This window comes from Patella vulgata, chromosome 4 (assembly GCF_932274485.2).
Source record: "Patella vulgata chromosome 4, xgPatVulg1.2, whole genome shotgun sequence".
Taxonomy (NCBI): Eukaryota; Metazoa; Mollusca; class Gastropoda; family Patellidae; genus Patella; species Patella vulgata.
In genome coordinates, this window is record NC_065882.2 from 47,010,555 (window position 1) to 47,029,723 (window position 19,169).

Genomic DNA, 19,169 nt, shown 5'->3' on the forward strand with positions numbered 1-19,169 from the left:
ATAATAGGTTATTATTAATATCAGTAGAATACCTGCAAATCCAGATGAATTAGATAAATATTTATCGATAAGGGAGGAGATATGTAATAATATTGCTAGAATTTTTGCTCTTGAAATAAGATGCCTTTATATTTCATTAATTAATATCTTTGGCAAGTTAGTAATTTCAAACATATTCACATATATAGTGTGCACTAAATCAACTTAGTCTGTAATTGACAGTTGACATATAAAAAAGAGCTCTTTATCGAAAACATATGTCAATTATTTACCACCAGAATTACACGTGAGTGGAATCATTCTAATTGCATCATTTGATTTAAAGTAACCAATCATTTTGTTAATTACACAAGTTCAGGGCCATGATCATGCGTTATTGTGCATGATATTCATTTACCTTTAAAAGAAACCGGGGAACCCTGTAAGTCAGACTTGCATTAGATTCCAGAGCTCGAGGGTACATCTGAGTTCCTAGACAGCCGAGAGGCTGGATAGGGTGGAGAAGTGGTTTTAGCTATATAGTATTGTAATTTGTGCTATGCTTGTATACCTGTATTCAGTTATATGCTATATATAAAATGTAGAAGCGAACTATGCATTGTTATTCCTGGTAAGACAAACTTCTTAAGAAACTGGAAGAAGTAAATACACAACGTGAAGCAGAAGTAAAGACAGCTAGAGACAAATCCTAGACGATCACAAGGCTACAGAAATATGTAGTAAGAAAAGATGCATGGGTCATACGTAGGATGTGGCGACCGGTTTCCTATAGACGCTCTCCACGTCAGACAAAAGACCTATGGTGCTACAGATAAGCTTACATAGAAATACCCTGTAGATTATTGTAATCTGCACATCACATATTTTTTATGATGTAAATATACTGTGCATAAATAAATTAAAAAATTCTTGAAGGGAAGTAACTGAGAGAAAATTACTTAAAAAATTAAATTGCATGGTTATAATTATAGACAATGACAATATGTTACTTGAGGGAAAAAAAGTATTTCTTTGCAAAACAGCATTCCAGAACAAAACAGAAGACCTGATTTATTGTCTATTCATGGTCTTGAGAGGGTAAAAAAAATTTGCAGTAAACAAAATAAATGGCTTATTATGCTCTCAAGGCACCTTGATGTCGGGAGCTGTCTCAGTATTAAAACAAAATTAAGAATCTCTGTGCTTTTTAAGGAAAGGAATACAGAACCTAGATGGCAGCTTTTTTAGATTTTAGTTACGCTATTTCTCTAGAGAGTGTGGTGTTTAATGTCCGTATTGGCTGGTGAATACATGATTCCTGAGTTGAATTTGGTTAAGGACCCTAGACGGCATAACCATCAATATATAATTGAAATAAATGTTTTTATTTTTGTTTCTTTCTTATTTTAATATATTTCATCATGATATTACAGTTTGCATCAATAGTAATTATAGAGAGAGCAGTAGATGTAAATTAATTGGTGGTATCAGTCAGATGTTGTTTCCAGTTCAGGATTCATGGGCTTTTGTCCTCAAGAGGCAAAAATTGCCTGAGCTTATGTTACATAAGCTGGTTAATGCGAAATAAATGTGTTTAAAAACTATTTTCTATCTCTTTGTCACGTTATTTTAACAAGGGTTCTTAAAAGTAGTAGCTTCTTATCAGAATTTTTTTTTTGTAGACATCAATAACATGTATCTGTAAGGACCATAAAATGCTTTTCTAGTGACATGAACATTTCAGACAAAAATCCTTTCAATGTAGATTGTCTGAGAACTGTCCATTACATGTCCAGTAAAAAAAAATGAGCATCAGTCAGCCAAATAAATAACTTATTGAATAGCTAAATATTTGTAGATTTTAATTTGATTGGAAAATGAGATTATTATTTTGAAACAGTAGCCTACTAACAGCTATAAATGACCAATCAGCGTTTAGCATTATAGATTTTAACCTAATGAGACAAGAACCTACTTTGATTTTCATAGAAACTCTATTATGCATTGAATTTTGTAAAAACATGAACAACTTGATCTTTAAATGTACACCTGATTTCACACAGGAATAATTAACTGGTTGGCAACCTGGGAGGATTCATGTTACTTTTCATATATTTGATGGCCTATTTGATACATTTTTTTATATTTTGAATCAATAGCTGAATTGTCTTTCACTGTCAATCATTTTATTCTTTATTTTATTGTTAGATAACTTTTAATCAGTTGCATTTCACAATGCCTTGTACGGATTAAGTTTGTTTTCCCAAAATCAATATCGTGATATTTTCTCATATCATAAACTAGATTTTTTTTGGATTAGGTTCTGTACATGTCTTCAATAAAACTAACTTTTCTAGGAGAAAAAGTAATGCTGTAACCAAAGTGTTAAGGACTTTGACTTTAATCTGTTTTATAAGCAATGTGTACCATATATTTTTTTCTTGTATAAATTGATGATGAATGCTTCATTGAGTTGGCCTTAGAAATATCACTTCAGTAGAAGAATGTCAATGGGGGATGAATATTATTTATCCATAGATTGAAATAGACTATGTTAATTATTAAGAAATAGATTGACAGGTATGTAAGATTACTGTCACCTAGAGCACCTGGATTAGTTTGATGTTGTCATAGTGCTTCCGTAAGATACTTATCCAAAATCTTCCTTATTCTAATCTTATAAAGGTTAAAAAAAAGCCAAATATCAATATAGTCTTGATTGAGTCTTGCTGGCAAATAGGTGGCTGATTTCTAATGGTAAAGTAGGTTGCATTGTAGCCAAATGGTCTTAACACATGCACTGTCTGTCATGAGTTTGGTCCCTCATTTGAACATGACAAGGAGTAGGATTTATTTTTTGGGTTCCCAGTTTCCTTCGGCTACTACAGAACCCCACACCTGTACAAATTTTTAAAATAAAAGTACACCTTTGATAATGTGAAATGACCATAGTTATGTTGTGTGGATGTTAACCTAAAATTTTCTTTTATGTTGAATTTTCATTTTGGTGGTTGTAAATTAATGATTATTGGAAGTACAGGAGTAGCAAAGAGATAAATGATAAGACAGGTGATGAAAAATGACCTTACTTGGTTTACCTCACATCAGTTATTAAGATTATAGACCAGGAGCCCAGTGGGTCAACCTAGCTGAAAAGTGTACCAATTTTCTCCTATATGGTATCAATGCATGTATATCTGGTATCATCAGAATGTAAGTCTGCCGGGTTTCTGGTGGTGGGTGTGGTATTCCAGTTTATCGCCTCTTCCATACGTGCTAGGTATTAGTATTCTATGCATCCTGGCACAATTTTTAATTTTTTGGACCACGGGAACAGTGCCAGCTAATCTATCCTAGATGGGGGCGTGGCATTTTTGGGCGTGTCTGTTAGGGCTTATTCACCGCACAAATTGTCTGGCAGTGTTCATTCATGATTCCCGTCGTGGTACTGAACAACTCCAAAGCTGTTTTAGGTGGTACAGATTTCAGCTAATCTAGCCTAGCTGAGGTCTGGAAATTAGATAACTCTTGTCAAGGAAACTCCACCACTACAAATGTCTGGTAATTACATAGCTCTGTCGGGGGTAACCCACCACTAGAAATGTCTGTCAGAGTGTTTTTGTAATACCTGAAGATGTACGGTACACTGCGGTACAATTTTCATGTGGTACACTTTTGAGCTAATCTAGCCTAGTTGGGGGGCATTGCATTTTGGGCGTGGAATACCACACCCACCACCAGAAACTTGGCAGACTTACATTCTGATAATACCTGACATACACGCATTGATATCATATAGGAGAAAATTGGTACACTTTTCAGCTAGGTTAACCCCCTGGGCTCCCACTCTATTAGGTCTACCTACTTTCTATTGCAAAAATCTTGTGTAATTATAGTAGATGGGCTTACCAATGTTAATTAATTGTGATGTATTAATTATATTAAATATCTGCAATATGATTGATATAGTTAATGTCGGTCAAGTGAAAAAAAATGTATTGTGTAGCTTGAGATAGTTTATGGAATATACGATGTGTGTCTAGATTAAGCTGTGTTTGGTAAAGCTTGAAATTGACCATTCCAACTTTAGTTGTAGCTCAACACACAATAAACTGATCATTTGATAGGATCGTCTGGAGGATTATTTCTGATGATTTATATAATTCTTCATAAGACTCTAGTATTTACCCAAGGAAATATTCCACTTGATACGTGAGCAGGTACCAATGTACTATTTTTAATAAAAAAATTTAACATTAAATTACAATCACAAGAACAATCCCCTAAAAAATTTAGACTTTCAAATCATCAGTGTTATTGAGTATAACACCATTAAAAAAAATAATTGTACCCATTTGTTACTTATGGCTGCAGGAAAGAAAATAACAGTTCTGTTTACTTGTCCCCTGTCAGTTTGAAATTAAAAATATTATACATGAATCCCTGCTAAATATAAATCTAATTTAGAAAATAAAATTAGTATTGTATTGTATAAAGTGGATCTAATTATCTAGATGCTACAAGATGAAATAGAATTAATAATTTGTGGGGCTAATAAGGACCTTTTTAGGTTCATGTCTGAAAGTAGGAAATATGAGTCTGTGAATTGTTTCTTCTATTGTAGATAAAGTTTGATCTTGAGAGATTACTTTTAGATTATACAAGATTGTGCTCTGATATGGTTACTTTCACATGAGTAAAATACTTCTTTGTGTCACTAGGGGGTTTGGTGATTGAGTGGTCTAAAGTTTAGAGATCATAAGGTTTGTCATCAATTCAGACTCTCTCTCTCTCTCTCTCTTTCTCTCATATCCATTGTTTTAAGAATTTACCTTTTACCTAAAGGCTCTTTTACAACTTTGCCAGGCCTGTAGCTAGTGGGGGCGGGGGAGCAAAAGAGTGACTGCTGCCTCCCCTGGAATCGGTTCCCCCAATGGGCACCTTTGGTGCCCTTTCCATTGGACACAATACAAAGCCAACGAGCAACGCTAGCTATGGGCCTGTTTGCATATTTACATATACTTTAAAATTATTTAAAGAATCTATGTTAATGATAAAAAGTGTGGCATAACATTAGATCAGAACCATTCTCATAAATTGATGAAGAATTCACTGTCTATACAAATCAGATAATACCCTCTCCCCACACACTATTTCTGTGATATCAGTACTATTTCATTTGCTATAAATTGTGTTGTTTACTTTAAAATTACTGTCTAGAACTTTTTAAATGTATGAAGCTGAAACCATAGTAGTGTTAATATAGAATATGAATGCTTAAAGAAAGTACTATTGTTTAATTGTCTACATGTTTCACCTGACCTTGTCAAGACATACAGTGACATGACGTCATGGAAGAATAATAATACAATAATATAATAATAATAAAGTAGATGTTTATAGCATAATATTGTAATTATTTTGGAATGTTTAATTTAGGTTTAAATTTGTCAATAAAATATTGTTCCTTCAATCTCATTTTCATGGGATCTGAATATGGCATCTTAAAGAACAGGTATATTTTGAACTCGCCTTTACTGCAGATATCAAGGTGCTCATTTAAAGGGATCTTCCTTAAATTTGGTTCCCTGATATGTTGTCTATGAACCGTTACTCTGTTTTGTAACTTGTTAGTGCAACCGATGTACAATTTTGGCACAGCCACTAAAGTAGCAAAAAAATCTTAATCGTAAATCAATTTAAAGTGAGATTTAGAATTAAAACATAATATTTACCTTGAGAGTATATCCACCGTTTGTATTCACACATAACCAACAAAATTCACAATTTATTTAAAATCTGTATTGCCCCTGTATCTTACTTCATTAACACATATAACATGTATTCATAGAAAACTACTTTAAGCGCATGTGCCCTTGTCACAGTCAATGCATCTCACTTGTTGACAACCTACCGTGTTTCTCCTTTCGCAACTTTTAAAACAGTTGAGTAGTGAGAGAGCGATAGAAGCTAATCACATGTCTTCATTTAGATTGGTAACAAGAATCAATACACTATTGCCACTTGTACCTCTTGCTACATATAAACGCTTATAGTGTTATATATATATATATATATATATATCTACTTAACTTGAGTTATTTTAAACTTTATTATACTATCAAACAATGTAACTTTTTTAAAATACTGTTTCTTTATAAAAAAAATTTTTTAAATTATTTTCATTGGCTCAGTGTAAAGTTTTCTTTTTTATTCGATTATTGATTTTTTCTACTTTTTATTTTCAAACTAAACATGAAATCAATGTCTACATAAAAATATTTTGGAAGATATAGATTGGAAGTTTTTTTTTATTATTTAAACATTTTCATCCCCTGTGACTTTTTATTGATTAGCATTTAAAATTGGAGCATTTTTTTATGCTACTAAAAACTCACACAAAATCAGTCATTTTTGTAGATTTTTGTTTAAAATTTGTTAGCTGTTCTTCATTAATGCAGTATTGTTCAATATTATTGATAGAGTTATTTGCATATTATTTTGAAAAATTGAACATGGTTATTGTTCAAAAGGTTATTGATTGTTTAATGCGTAAGGTAATATCTATCCAATTATATCGTAACTTGTTAATTAGTGAATTTTCAGTTAATTATCTTCCTCTCCATAAAAATAATCATTCCACATGTTGCATAATTTTTCAGTAAGACCCTTGGGAGGGGGAGGGGGATATTCTCTGATAATCAAATATGCATCTTTACAGGTTATGTAGCCTTCGTTGAATTTTATTATTGAACGGAACAAAAGGCTTTCTAGGAAGTTAAACCTGCTTAACTTTAAATATACATGTACATAATGAGGTATAGACATGTTCAGAATGGTTATTGATTTGTCCAATTTACAAACTACGCAGCTTAAAGATAACTGCCGTAAATTATTCCCTTCACAATCAACTTTGTTGTCACTAATGCAGATTAAGTTCAAAACGGTGTGTGACATAAAGTGTTAACAATTATTTTTTTCCTTCTATAATCCAATGACCAAATGTTTTTTTTAAACCTGTTGTAAAAAATATCCACGATACAGTTTTAGGCCATCAGTTTAAAGTGTTTATGCCCACATCTGACCATGTGGTCTGTGGGGCAAGGGTAAAAATTAAGTTGTTTTTAATTTTTTTTCTCTTATACCACTTGATGGAAATTTGAGAGGTATATGGGATAGACAGGGTCACATTTAAGAGGCAAATTCTGGTACCAGTAAACTTAAAAATTCTTCTTCTTCTTTAGAATGAATATATCTTGCCGGCATCAATCAATGAGTGCACCAATCAATTGGAAAAGTCGGGCACAAATTAAGCTCATAAAGAGAAAGTTTGCTTGTTGCCCATCCCCTTTCAAAGAAAGCAGGGGACTATTAAAATAGGTTCGTTCGTTTGTCTGTCCGTCCGTCCTCCTGTCTGTTTGTCATACTTTTTGGGACACAATAACTCTCTTTCTAATTGAACTAGAATGTTCAAACTTGGAGTAGGTGTTTTTTTTAGGTCGATTGGTGCTATTTATTTGTTTACTTGTTGCAGTATTATTTGGTGATGAAATTGACAGTTAATGATTATTGACAATGACAGAACCTGACTTGAACAGTTAAAATATCTTGAATGGTTAAACAATTGTGATACCTTTATTGTGATTTTGCATGACCTAGTCTTGAATTGTGCATAAAGTTATTGCTCCTTCCACCTAAACCTGTATTCACTGTACATCAGAGTTTTAAAGGTTTTTGAAAAATATTATGTGTCTTTTTAACTAGTCATAGGGATGAACATGATCGAAAGTCATAGTCTTGCCTCAATTATTTACAAATGTATTGTCGTTATCATTAAAACCTTGTAATATCTCTCTGGGTGTGAGTTTTCGATTGTAACCTTTTTGAAAATGTTTGATTGACTTAACAGTTATTGCATTTGTTATCAAACCTTGTGGATAAAATCACATTTTTTTACATTTTATTTTCAATCCTGCTGGGATGTCTTCTGTTGAAAATTATAAACAGCTTAAATGTACCTGCTAAAATCATGTCAACCTTTGTTTCTATGAATATGCCAATCATACACAGAACATGCAGCACTGAAGAAGCAATACAAATTAGCTTAATAAATTATATTTTAATTATAAATAATTTAAATTTGCACTATAACTATACCATTACAAATATTGCTTAGTAAATGTCGCACATTGAGAATCTGTTATCATCTGTTGAACTACACAGCAGGCAGACATTATTTTCATCATCTTTTATTTAATCACCTATCCAAAGTCTTTGGGAGGACCCTAGATCAAAGAGAAGGACTAGGTATGTATAAGGTATGAGGTATGGATCAGTTGTTCAACAAACTGAATCCAACTACCACTTCCAACAATGGAACTCAGGAGATATTTGATTGTACAATAAAAATAGACACACTCTGTCAAACCACCTACAGAAATAAGAAATAAATGGTCCGAAAGAGAAAATATTTGTGAAGAGAAATTATTGTCACTTAAACATTTTTGAAAAATACAAAGTGTGGACGTATATGGTAATGATGAAAAATGGAGTTGCATTAACATAATTCAATTGTTCTGTACTGGCAAACCTTTTGCAAAGATATGCCTTCAAATGGTATCCATAATTCACACGAATATAATATTGGATAATAAATTATTAATTTGATACTTACCATAACCCCCAATATCTGCATATTCGTACTGTCTTGACAACTAAATTGTTATAACAATATATATTTACATGTGTTTTTTATACACCTACATTGAAATGTAATATTCTATTGCTGTCCCTGCGATCCATCTATTGTCTCATGAGCACTATTCAATAAATGTGTTGTTTACATTAGTTAAGACGAAAAAGCACACTGAATTTCAGCTATTCCTGAAAATAATGTCAAAAGTTATTGCCCTTGGCCTCTTTGTAGAATTGTGTGAATATCATTTAGATAAGATTATGATCCAACGGAAGTCGATTATTTAATCACAGGTTTTCTCTTTCGATTTTCATATACCATTGGCAGGTTCAAGAATTGCCTCTTAACGCCAATAATCACCCATCTTCACAGCACATGGATGTTTTAGTTAATAAAATTAACAATGACCTACCTGCTGGCCGTGTCATGGGTCCTTTTCTTAGTCCCCCATTCCCAAATTTAACTTGCTCCCCTCTTGGGATTGTTCCTAAACATGAAAAAGACTCTTTCCGTCTGATCCATGACCTCTCCTTTCCTAGGCACCACTCCATAAATTCTGGTATTGACCCTATTTTTACTGCTGTTTCCTATGACTCTATTGACAATGTTGTTAGTTTGGTCAAACATTTTGGTACAGGGCCTCTCATGGCCAAAGCTGACATCGAAAGTGCTTTCCGGTTGATTCCCATCCATCCTACAGACTATGAGTTGCTAGGGTTTTCTGTTCGTCTGAGTGAGCAGCGCTATTATTTCACAGACATGTGTCTACTCTTTGGTTTCAGCACAAGCTGCAAAACATTTGAGCGTTTCAGTACAGCTCTTCATTGGATCTTAGAAAATAAGTGCCAATGCTCAGTTAGCCACATGATCGAGGACTTTTTCTTTATTGGTCCTGAAAATTCTATGAAGTGCCAACACTCACTCACGACCTTCCTGAACCTCGCCTTATTCCTTGGTATACCTATAAAAGATTCCAAAACAGTAACTCCCACAACAGTTATAACTATATATGGCATTGAGGTGGATTCTAATAACATGCTCTACCGCTTACCTGTGGGCAAGGTGTCCAAAATCCACTCCGCCCTTTCGTGGTCACTTTCCCAGAAGAAAGTATCTCTTCCTGAACTACAATCCCTCCTTGATTTGCTTAACTTTGCCACCTTAGTTGTCGTCCCTGGTCGTACATACCTTCGTCGTCTATATGACCTGACCTGCAATGTAACTAAATCTTTTCATAAAATTTGTTTAACGAATTCGACTAGAGCTGACCTTAAGATCTGGTCCATTTTCATGGAACCTTTCAATGGTCGCTGTATGTTCTTAAATGATGCTTGGTTTGCATCTGATCACCTTAGGCTTTTTTCCGATGCAGCTACTACTTTAGGCTATGCTGCGGTTTTCAGTTCACAGTGGTTTGTGGGTGCCTGGCCAGAACTTATGCAGTCCCTTAACATTAATGTTATGGAGCTCTTCCTAATCACTCTTGCGATTGAACATTGGGGCCATTTACTGTGCAACCGCAAAATCCTTCTCCTGACGGACAATGCATGTGTGGTCTATGTTCTCAACAAAATGACTTCTAAATGCCCTCATTTAATTACCTTAATATGCCGCATTGTCCTTGTTTAAATTTTAAATAATATCTTACTCCGTGCTAAACATATTGCTGGGAAATCAAACCTAGTTGCTGATCACTTATATCGCTTTCAATTTCAGCAAGCCAGAATAGCGGCTCTGTGGCTGGATCCAGCACCAAAGTCAATCCCTCCAGACTTGATCAAACTTTAAGTGACACTGCTGCCTACTTCATGGATGCTAGTTTATCAACAGCCGCCCATTCATTTTATCGCCGTGCCTGGACCAGACTTTTAGACTTTTGCACAGACCAACACTTGGCCCCATTCTTTCTCATTCCAACCATTGTAAGTACTAATTTCCGTGCCCACTTGTTTGATTTGGGTTACTCCCCATCAACTATAAGTTCCTGTGCCTCTGCTCTAGCATTTGTCCAGAAATCCTTGGGCTATACAGACACCATTAATTCCTTTACCAATTACACTACCATTATTAAAATGCCTCTTGCATGCCCTTCCACTGGTCATTCCACACCAGGTGCATCACATTCTTTTACGAGCCATTTTCTCACTCGCTTTTGCAGAGTTTTCGCCTCGGGGAATTAATGTTTAAATCATCTTTACACATGCAGAATATTCTTTGTGTTGAAAACATTTAGTTTACATTTCATGCTTCCTCAGTCTCCGCCATTGAGATAGCGATGCATCATTATAAACATAAAACCACATCTTCACCAACCCGATTATTTCTTAATTGTTGTGCCCCCTGCAATTTTTGGTCACATTTACAAGCTATACCACACTCCACTGGGCCATTATTTCAATTTGCAGATGGCTCAACCGTATGTTACAATTTGGTCAATGCTAGCTTACACAAACTGGTGACTTTCCTTGGCTTAAATCCAGATTAATTCAAGGTTCACTCCTTTCGTAGCGAAGCTGCTACAACAGCATTTATGGCCGGTCTCTCTGAAGACCAAATCCATGTTTTAGATTACCTTCTTTATCCTCTTGAGTTCTAAGTTCTATCTAACTTCCCCTGATCATGGTCTGTTATGCGGGTTGACCTTTGGATTATTGGATTGTTTTTTAAGCTTGGATGTTAGCCTCACACCCGAGTTCTAATCAACTCAACCTGGCGTCAGTGTAGGCTGCCCAGGGTATGTTATCCAGTTGGTTTGTTGGGTTCACTGTTGGTTGCCTGTGGGGTCACTACTTTCTCCCTTGTGTTGGGCACGACATCTCCCCATAGGAGACGTGTTTGGCCATTTGATGATCATTTTGTTAAGCCCAACACTCATTCAGTATTATTTCCCATAATGTTTTGCTATTTTCCATTAATTTTGGAATTTCACTTATATCATCCTAATTTTGTTATTTAATAAATGACCGTCATTTTATCAAATGACATTTTCACAAACAGCAGTGTTTTTGTTGCTTTTCTGATGTGGAAAAAGACACAAATATCATTCCGTCTGGTTGAAATTTGTATGTATTTCAGATTAAGGAAATGAATAAGCCTATCGAATCTCAATCATTTCTGTTTACTGGTAATGTGATCTGATTGTACAGTAACAACGAAACACATTCAATTAATATCAATTCAAACTTGGACAAAAATCTTCTAAGCCTTTCTCTAGATATTAAGAGCGCGTCTTTGAGAGCACCATGCAAAAGGTGCTCGTCTTCAATCATAGATTTTTACCAAATTTTGTTTATAAGTTGGGATAGTCCCAAAACACATAAATGTGCAACATATCAGATAAATCTTTCAATTCCTGACTTGAGAAAATTGAAAAAACATTTTTCATATGCTAAAATTGCCAAAATCTGTCTTTTCTCTAATACCAACTTTAGCAAGTCCTCACACCTTTACTATATGTAGCAAAAAGACCAAACTCACATAGTTTGTAGATGACCTAGTACTGTTACCACAAAATTAATTTCAGATTTCGGCTAACAAGATTTGTATACGGACTGGATATCAGCCTATCACTATTCCCCATTTTTCGTTACCCAAAGTTTAACGCCCTATAGATACTTCTTTCATGGGGTGGGTTCAGAAAATTTATGCTCAGTGAACAAGCAACCTCCCAACCTTTGATACAAAAAATAAAAATGATTGGAATCGACTTGACAAAAACTGGGTAATGGAAATAATCCATGAAGTAAACCTGCAATTCCGCTATTTTAGATAATTAACGGTAGTAGGTAAAAAACCTAACCTTTTTTTTTTTCTTTTCATACATATGATGTTTACTACCAGCCCTAAAATACATTAGTATCTGTTTTATCAAAGTATCTTGAAAAAATACTTTAAAAAAAATGTAATCGTTCATGGTTCACCTGGCGTCAACGGGAATTGGCTTCCTCAGTTACCCACGAGCTTCCATTGGATTAATGACGTGCTCAGTGAAATGATCTTAACAAAACATATCTATTACTCTCAAATAGACATTATTTTAAATAAAATCCAAACAAAAATGAGAAATTCACCTAAAAGTGAGATTCGAACCACCAACTGCATGATTGACAGTTAAATTTTCATACTCTCGCAGATGAAAGTCTGATGGTTTTGATTATTTGTATTGAAATATACTAAAAATTTTGAACAAACCATTTAATTTGTTTAGATTAATATTAAATTATACACCAGAGAACCAAAACAACAAGTAATATTCATAGCAATACAATCAAGTTGTAGATACTGGCTTGATGTTCACGTCAGTAATTAATATTCTTGAATTAATTACTGTCTTCGTTTATTTGATGAAACGTACATGTTGCATCAGTCGATCAAATATATTAGCATTTTTCTACTTCTGTCAGTATCAGAAAATGCCATAGCCAAATTAAACCGATATGGCACCATGGCATTTCTTCATAACACAATTTGTATTTTTTTGTCTATTACGTAACTTGCAAAAGTTTTCAATCATTTGTCGATGATAGACAAACAGCACAATGATCACATGACAAACATAATTGCTTTAAAATAAAATTCCGTACGACTATGCCATATAGCCGTCAACAATAATAACAATATTTTTAAAATTATTAAGCCTCTGTCAGCATGTGCTTAAAATATTAAATTTTTTCAGTAAACACTATATTAAAACTGGTTTATTGACCTAATTCCAACCGATGTCACGTGTCATTGGAGATTCGGCATTGGAGATTTTGTTGGTAAAATATATTATTAATGACTTTTTCTCAGTGTATTTGGTGTTTTATATTTAATGAAGAATTACATTTGCTTTACAACTGGTCAGTGAATCCATCAATGTATGATCCAGTTATTATTTGAATACCTTCCGGCACCTGGATTTCATACGGGGGTCCGAAGACGTGCAATTAGCAAACTATACCTAGACCGTCTTTCATTCGCCATGTGGCTTATCACAATGGCAGCTTACTGCACCTATTATTAATAATCACCAAGCTAGTTTTGTTTTTTTACCGAATTATCAAAATTACCGTTACATGTGCTTATTACTCGGATTATGAACCATATGGCCAATTCTCACTAAGGTAGGAATGTTGTTGTAGCCGACAAGCAAGTTGATTGACTACCTAATTAACAAGTAATAATTAACCCGTTGTAATTTAGTCAAAAGTAGATTGATTTATGATACCATAGTGGCCGGTTCATTGTTTTACCAATCGACTAGATTAAACATCAATCGGCTATAGCCCACAAAAAACAAACAATTAAGAACAATGGTCAGGAGTCCAGGGTGTTTCATAACAAAAGTTATATGAGGATAGTGCCCTATTCATTCCATTGTACCAGTATATAACTAGTATAAAAAAATCTGCTTCCACTAACCCAGAAAACTACATGCACATCCTTTTAAACTTAAAGGATACATCCACTAATCTAGAATACTATGATTATACTACCAGAATATTTTGTTAAAACTTGCAAGATACTGCCGCTGATGTACTGGAGTACTTCACTGGTATCTGTAAGATATTTAGGGATACATCTTCCCTTCCAGTTACATTCCTACATTATTCATCCAAACTACCTTCAAAATACCTCCTTTGAACTTGGAGGATACTTTCCCTTTGCCTGCCAGACACATCCTTTGAACTTCAAGAATATCTGCTCAATAGTGGAAGGATACTGACAGACTTTATAATTCTCCAAAGATTACGAAGAAAAACTGCTCATTTATATACCAGATGTTTCCCTACCAGACACTTCTATGTCTATAATGACCATTTTTGTTCATCCAGATCTTGAATTTCAGGTCTGTGTATATGCATTTTTGTTATTTTGTTACACATTATGTGTACAGCCAAAAAAGCTCTACAAGAAATGTTCTGATCTTTTTCAAAGAACCCCATTAAAAACATACTATTATTATTAACAATATCAGTCAAGATGTATCATTCACTTTCACTAAGAAATCCTATTTTGATTTTTGTATACCCACATATGTATTCATTCAAAAGAAGTTGATCAGTTGCACAGTGGTGGGGCAGGAGACTAATTCCCCATGACTTATTAACTACATGATAGATTTCAACTAAATTCAGAAAACATGTGTATGTCTGTAGTGATTAGATTTGTTTAAATGAGAGTTGTTTGTTTCGATAGAGTGGGGCAGGTGGAAATTTAGATTCCATAAATTTCAAACATTGGTAATAAAGAATGGTTCAAGTGAATTTGCAGAGACCTTTTTTTTTTAGAAAAGAATAGATAGAAAGAAAGAAAAAATATTAATATATTGATAGCCAAATCCAACTTTCTGATGGGTTTTGTAACTTTCCATTTATTAGTAGTAACATTCCAATATCACCAGCTTATGGAGTGTTTGTGTCTCAGCTAATTCGTTACGCGAGAGCTTGTTCCTTTTATTCTGATTTTTTAAGTAGATCGAGGCATTTGTCATCTAAGCTTCAACTACAAGGATACTTGCGCACTAAACTTATTAAAACCTTTAAAAAGTTTTATGGCCGTCATATTGATTTGATTGGTAAATATAACGTGTCTCTCTCGGCTATTATTCTAGATATATTTAATTGACACGTATACTATTACTATCTCCCTGATAATATCTACTACATCGTTAACACAGTTCATCGCGTGCATTTTGCATACCGATAGTTCATTGGCCAATCACGCTATTTTACCAACATTTCACCTAATAGTTTGGATGCAGCTATGGCGGGTGTGGCGCCAGGCAGGGTAAGCTTACTCTTCCGGACACCTGTTACCACTGTTTGTCGTGTAATTTGTACACGAGGAGCAGTCCATTTGCTGATTACACTATTTTGCTTGAATACACTATTTTGCCTATAAAGTTTTTTAGGACTTCGAATTCTGTCTTATGGTTTGGATTGTTCATACTTGGTTTTATTTTATTTTTATTAACTGACACAGTTCCTCTTGAGGACTATAAATCTGTTGTTATAAGTAAACACTTCTGTTGACACTGGGGATACATTTGTATTGCATTAGAGTGTGTGTGTATTTTTTACTGTCAGCTTATTTTTGAAATCTGTATTAAAAATCTGTATTAAAGATACATTATGGGAGATTTTAATAGAGGGTTGACATTCTTGCTATAACAGTTCAAAAATAGATGATAAAAGAAGAATATATTGAAAATTTCAGTCAAATTACTTTATTCTGAACAAAGTTATCACCATTGTAATTTTTGACTAGAAATAGGAGTCAACTCTCTCTTCACCGTCTCCGAGAATGGCCAATCTTTTGATTGACAGGCGTTAACTCCACCTACATAATCTTGATTATCAAGTAAAGTTTTCAATGGCTGTGGTACCGTTAGTCTATTCGGTTTGAGACGGGGTTGCAATTCAATTCGTATCACATTTATTTTTACTACAAATTAAAAATAAGACTTTTAATATATAGATAAGAAGCGAAAGTTTGAAAAGAATGGACCAAATCAATGAGGCATAGTTATAGCCGACTTCTTATTATCCTGTGTATACTCTTGTACTGTAACTGGTAGGCCTACGTAACTCCCGAAGCAGACTAATAGGAAACAGTGATCCAATGGGGCTGCAATTCAACTGGAGTGATGTTAGCTGCGATGTTTATCAATTTCCATAATTTTTCTGTAAACACAAGTGACAAAAGAGCGTATAATACCGACATCCAAACTCTCATTTGAACCACAACTAAACATAATATCAAGGCATTATATATCGAACTTTCAATCAAATTGACTGACATGCGGCCTCGCTCAACAGCGCCTGGCTTCGTACACTCTATCATTTAGCCTTGATCTAAGATTTCCAGGAGTATGACGTCAACGTAACGGGTTAATCACCGCTTACGACGCCATTTAAAAATTTAATCAATCAATGAAATCCTGTTTAAATCCAAGCTGAATCCAAGCCATCCGTGGGTCTACAGAGTTGATTTTGTGCTTGTTGTGTAAATAAAGATCTAATTTATAATTTCAATGACATCTGAAGCCTAAGTAAAGACTTGCAATAATCAGAATTAGCTCTTGCATAATGTATGTTTGATAAATAGTTCTCCCTATGGTTTGCTAAAAAGTTGATAGTATATAATTGTCTTTGCAAGAACTGCTAGGTTTCTGAAAAGACACTTTTCTTTGTTAATATCTGTCTACAATTTAAGTTAAAGCGGGTTAGTGAATATAACTAACATTTTAAACATGCTCAAAGAGTTTACAGTTTTAGAGGTTGTAAAGTATAAGAATCATTAGATTTATGAATCTGTCAATAACTGGATTTTAAAGCTGAGATGAAAAATAAGCTTGTTATTTTTGCCTGAAGCTGTTAACCGATTAATGATGTCTAGATCTTCAAAAACTTTGTGGCATAATTAGTTAAGAATATGTAATAATTATGGTCTAATTTGAAGTATCTTGTAATAGTAAGTGTGCTTATCTTCTTAAATCAATGGTTTTGATAATTATTCATATGATATTCTATACAAAATCCTTCGAGAGGGGTATTGAAGACCTACTAATATTAAATGTAGGAATATTGCACTACAGTAAATCACACACCAAAGAAATAGACAAAAATAAGTCTGTGATCAAAGAACAATCAGTTAAAGTGAATGTATCTGCAGGGGTAGCAGTATGTATAATTATATAAACCAGTAACAAAAACCACATATAATTATATATTACTGCAGCTAGACTGTCGGCATGATGAAGATTTAATTTAAAGGTGAAAACTTGATTGCTCTATATGAAAATTTATTATACCAATTAAACTATATTGAAAATAATCTGTATAAAATGATATTACAAGTTCGACAACCTGCATGCCAGTAGTGATCTACCAACTTATCACCTCTAACCTAATCCATTCTATTTACACATTCTATCCCATGCACATGTGTGCTTACTGTATATTTTTAGTCACCGAGTTAACTAAAGGGGACATAACAATTTTGATTTTTTGCTGATCTAAATGAAATAAATCATTATGTACTAATCATGAATGAATTTATATACAAATTATATACAAGTTATATTTTGATACGCCCACTTTTTCATGTGGACGTATTATGCCGTCGCCTCTATCCGGACGTCCATCCACAATTTGTTTGTGGACACTCTGCAGATCAGAATTTTTATCCGATTTTGACGAAACTTAAAATATAAGTCTATCTCCCAAAGATTTTGGTTCCTTTCGATATTCGCACATATCGGATCGTAACTTCCTGAATTATGGCCCTTGATTGTACGAAAAATCGCATTTTTAGCTTGTGGTCCTTGTAGAGGTCACAATTTTTATCCTATTTAAAAAAACGTGTAAATATATCACCGTTACACACTATAATGATGGATGAGTTCGAATTTCAAGAAAATCGGACTAAAACTGACAGACAAAATGGCTGCCCCTTGTACACAAATAGTGTAAAAATATGGTATATCAACGTTGTGGATGGACCTGCTATAGAGGACACAATTTTTATCCGATTTTGATGAAACTTTAAATTGATGTTTATATCACAAAGATCTTGGTTACTTTTGATAATCACGTATATCCAAACGTTTAAATATACTACCATTCCACCATAATGAAGGTTGAATTCGAAAATTTCGTGAAAATCGAAATGAAGCTGCCCGACAAAATGGCCGCTCTTTGTACGCAAATTGTGTAAAAGTATGTAATAGGAAGGTTGTGGACCCTCTAGAGGTCACAATTTTTATCTGATTTTATATCCCAAAGATCTCAGTCCTTTTTGATACTTTCACATTTCAGATTGTATGAAAAATCATGTTTGTTTTTAGCTTGTTCTCTATCCATCTCTTACAAAATGTGGGCGTATCTTGCCTGCCAACAGCTGATCTAACCTAGAAATTCAAAAATATTTTCAAAATGAGGGTAATTTTGATAATTCAGCAAAATCTCAGATTTAATTCATGTTTCCCCTCAAAGAAGGCTGATTGAAATAAAATTATGCCAAAGTATGTGAATTCAGATAATTGTAAACACCTTATTCTGCGGCCTGTAGATCAGGATGTTTGGTGGGTAAAATTGGCTAGATCACAAGGTACAGAAACCGCTGGACTTTGGCATTATTATAAGGGAGAAAGAAGTCAATTTTATTACTGCATTACGCAATGCATTGTTGAGTTTATCCACTCACATGTGTTTTCTCTGGAAATACAGGAGTAGGTGATACCAGCCAATTTGTTCCTCCAACCAAGAGGCCAGTAATGAAGGTATCATTTTGGCCAGACTTGGCTTCCTGTATTAGGAAAATAGATCAATCGAACAAACTTTATAATACACAAGGAGTCCGAGTCTAGAATATTCGTCCTCAAATTAAGAATTATAGACCAGGTTTCTGTAAGTCTTGATGAAGAACTCAAAACCTCAAGTCAAGTCTCAGGACAGTGAAAAGGAAAGAGGTTGTCTGCAGTAGAGGTAAGTCACTAGTTTTAGCACTG

At 34.0% G+C, this 19,169-nt stretch overlaps 2 protein-coding genes across 7 annotated transcripts in view; one reads left to right on the forward strand and one right to left on the reverse strand.

Moving 5' to 3' along the window:
• LOC126817607 (FMRFamide receptor) overlaps positions 1-6,003 on the reverse strand; it is a 130,802-nt gene extending 124,799 nt beyond the window's left edge. For both annotated transcript variants that reach the window (XM_050544696.2, XM_050544693.2), the window contains exon 1: positions 5,715-6,003. The gene's annotated coding sequence lies outside the window, so the exon portion shown is untranslated. The remainder of the gene's footprint in view (positions 1-5,714) is intronic.
• The window catches only part of LOC126817601 (focadhesin), a 310,529-nt gene that overhangs the window by 159,991 nt on the left and 131,369 nt on the right, over positions 1-19,169 (forward strand). The window lies entirely within an intron of this gene.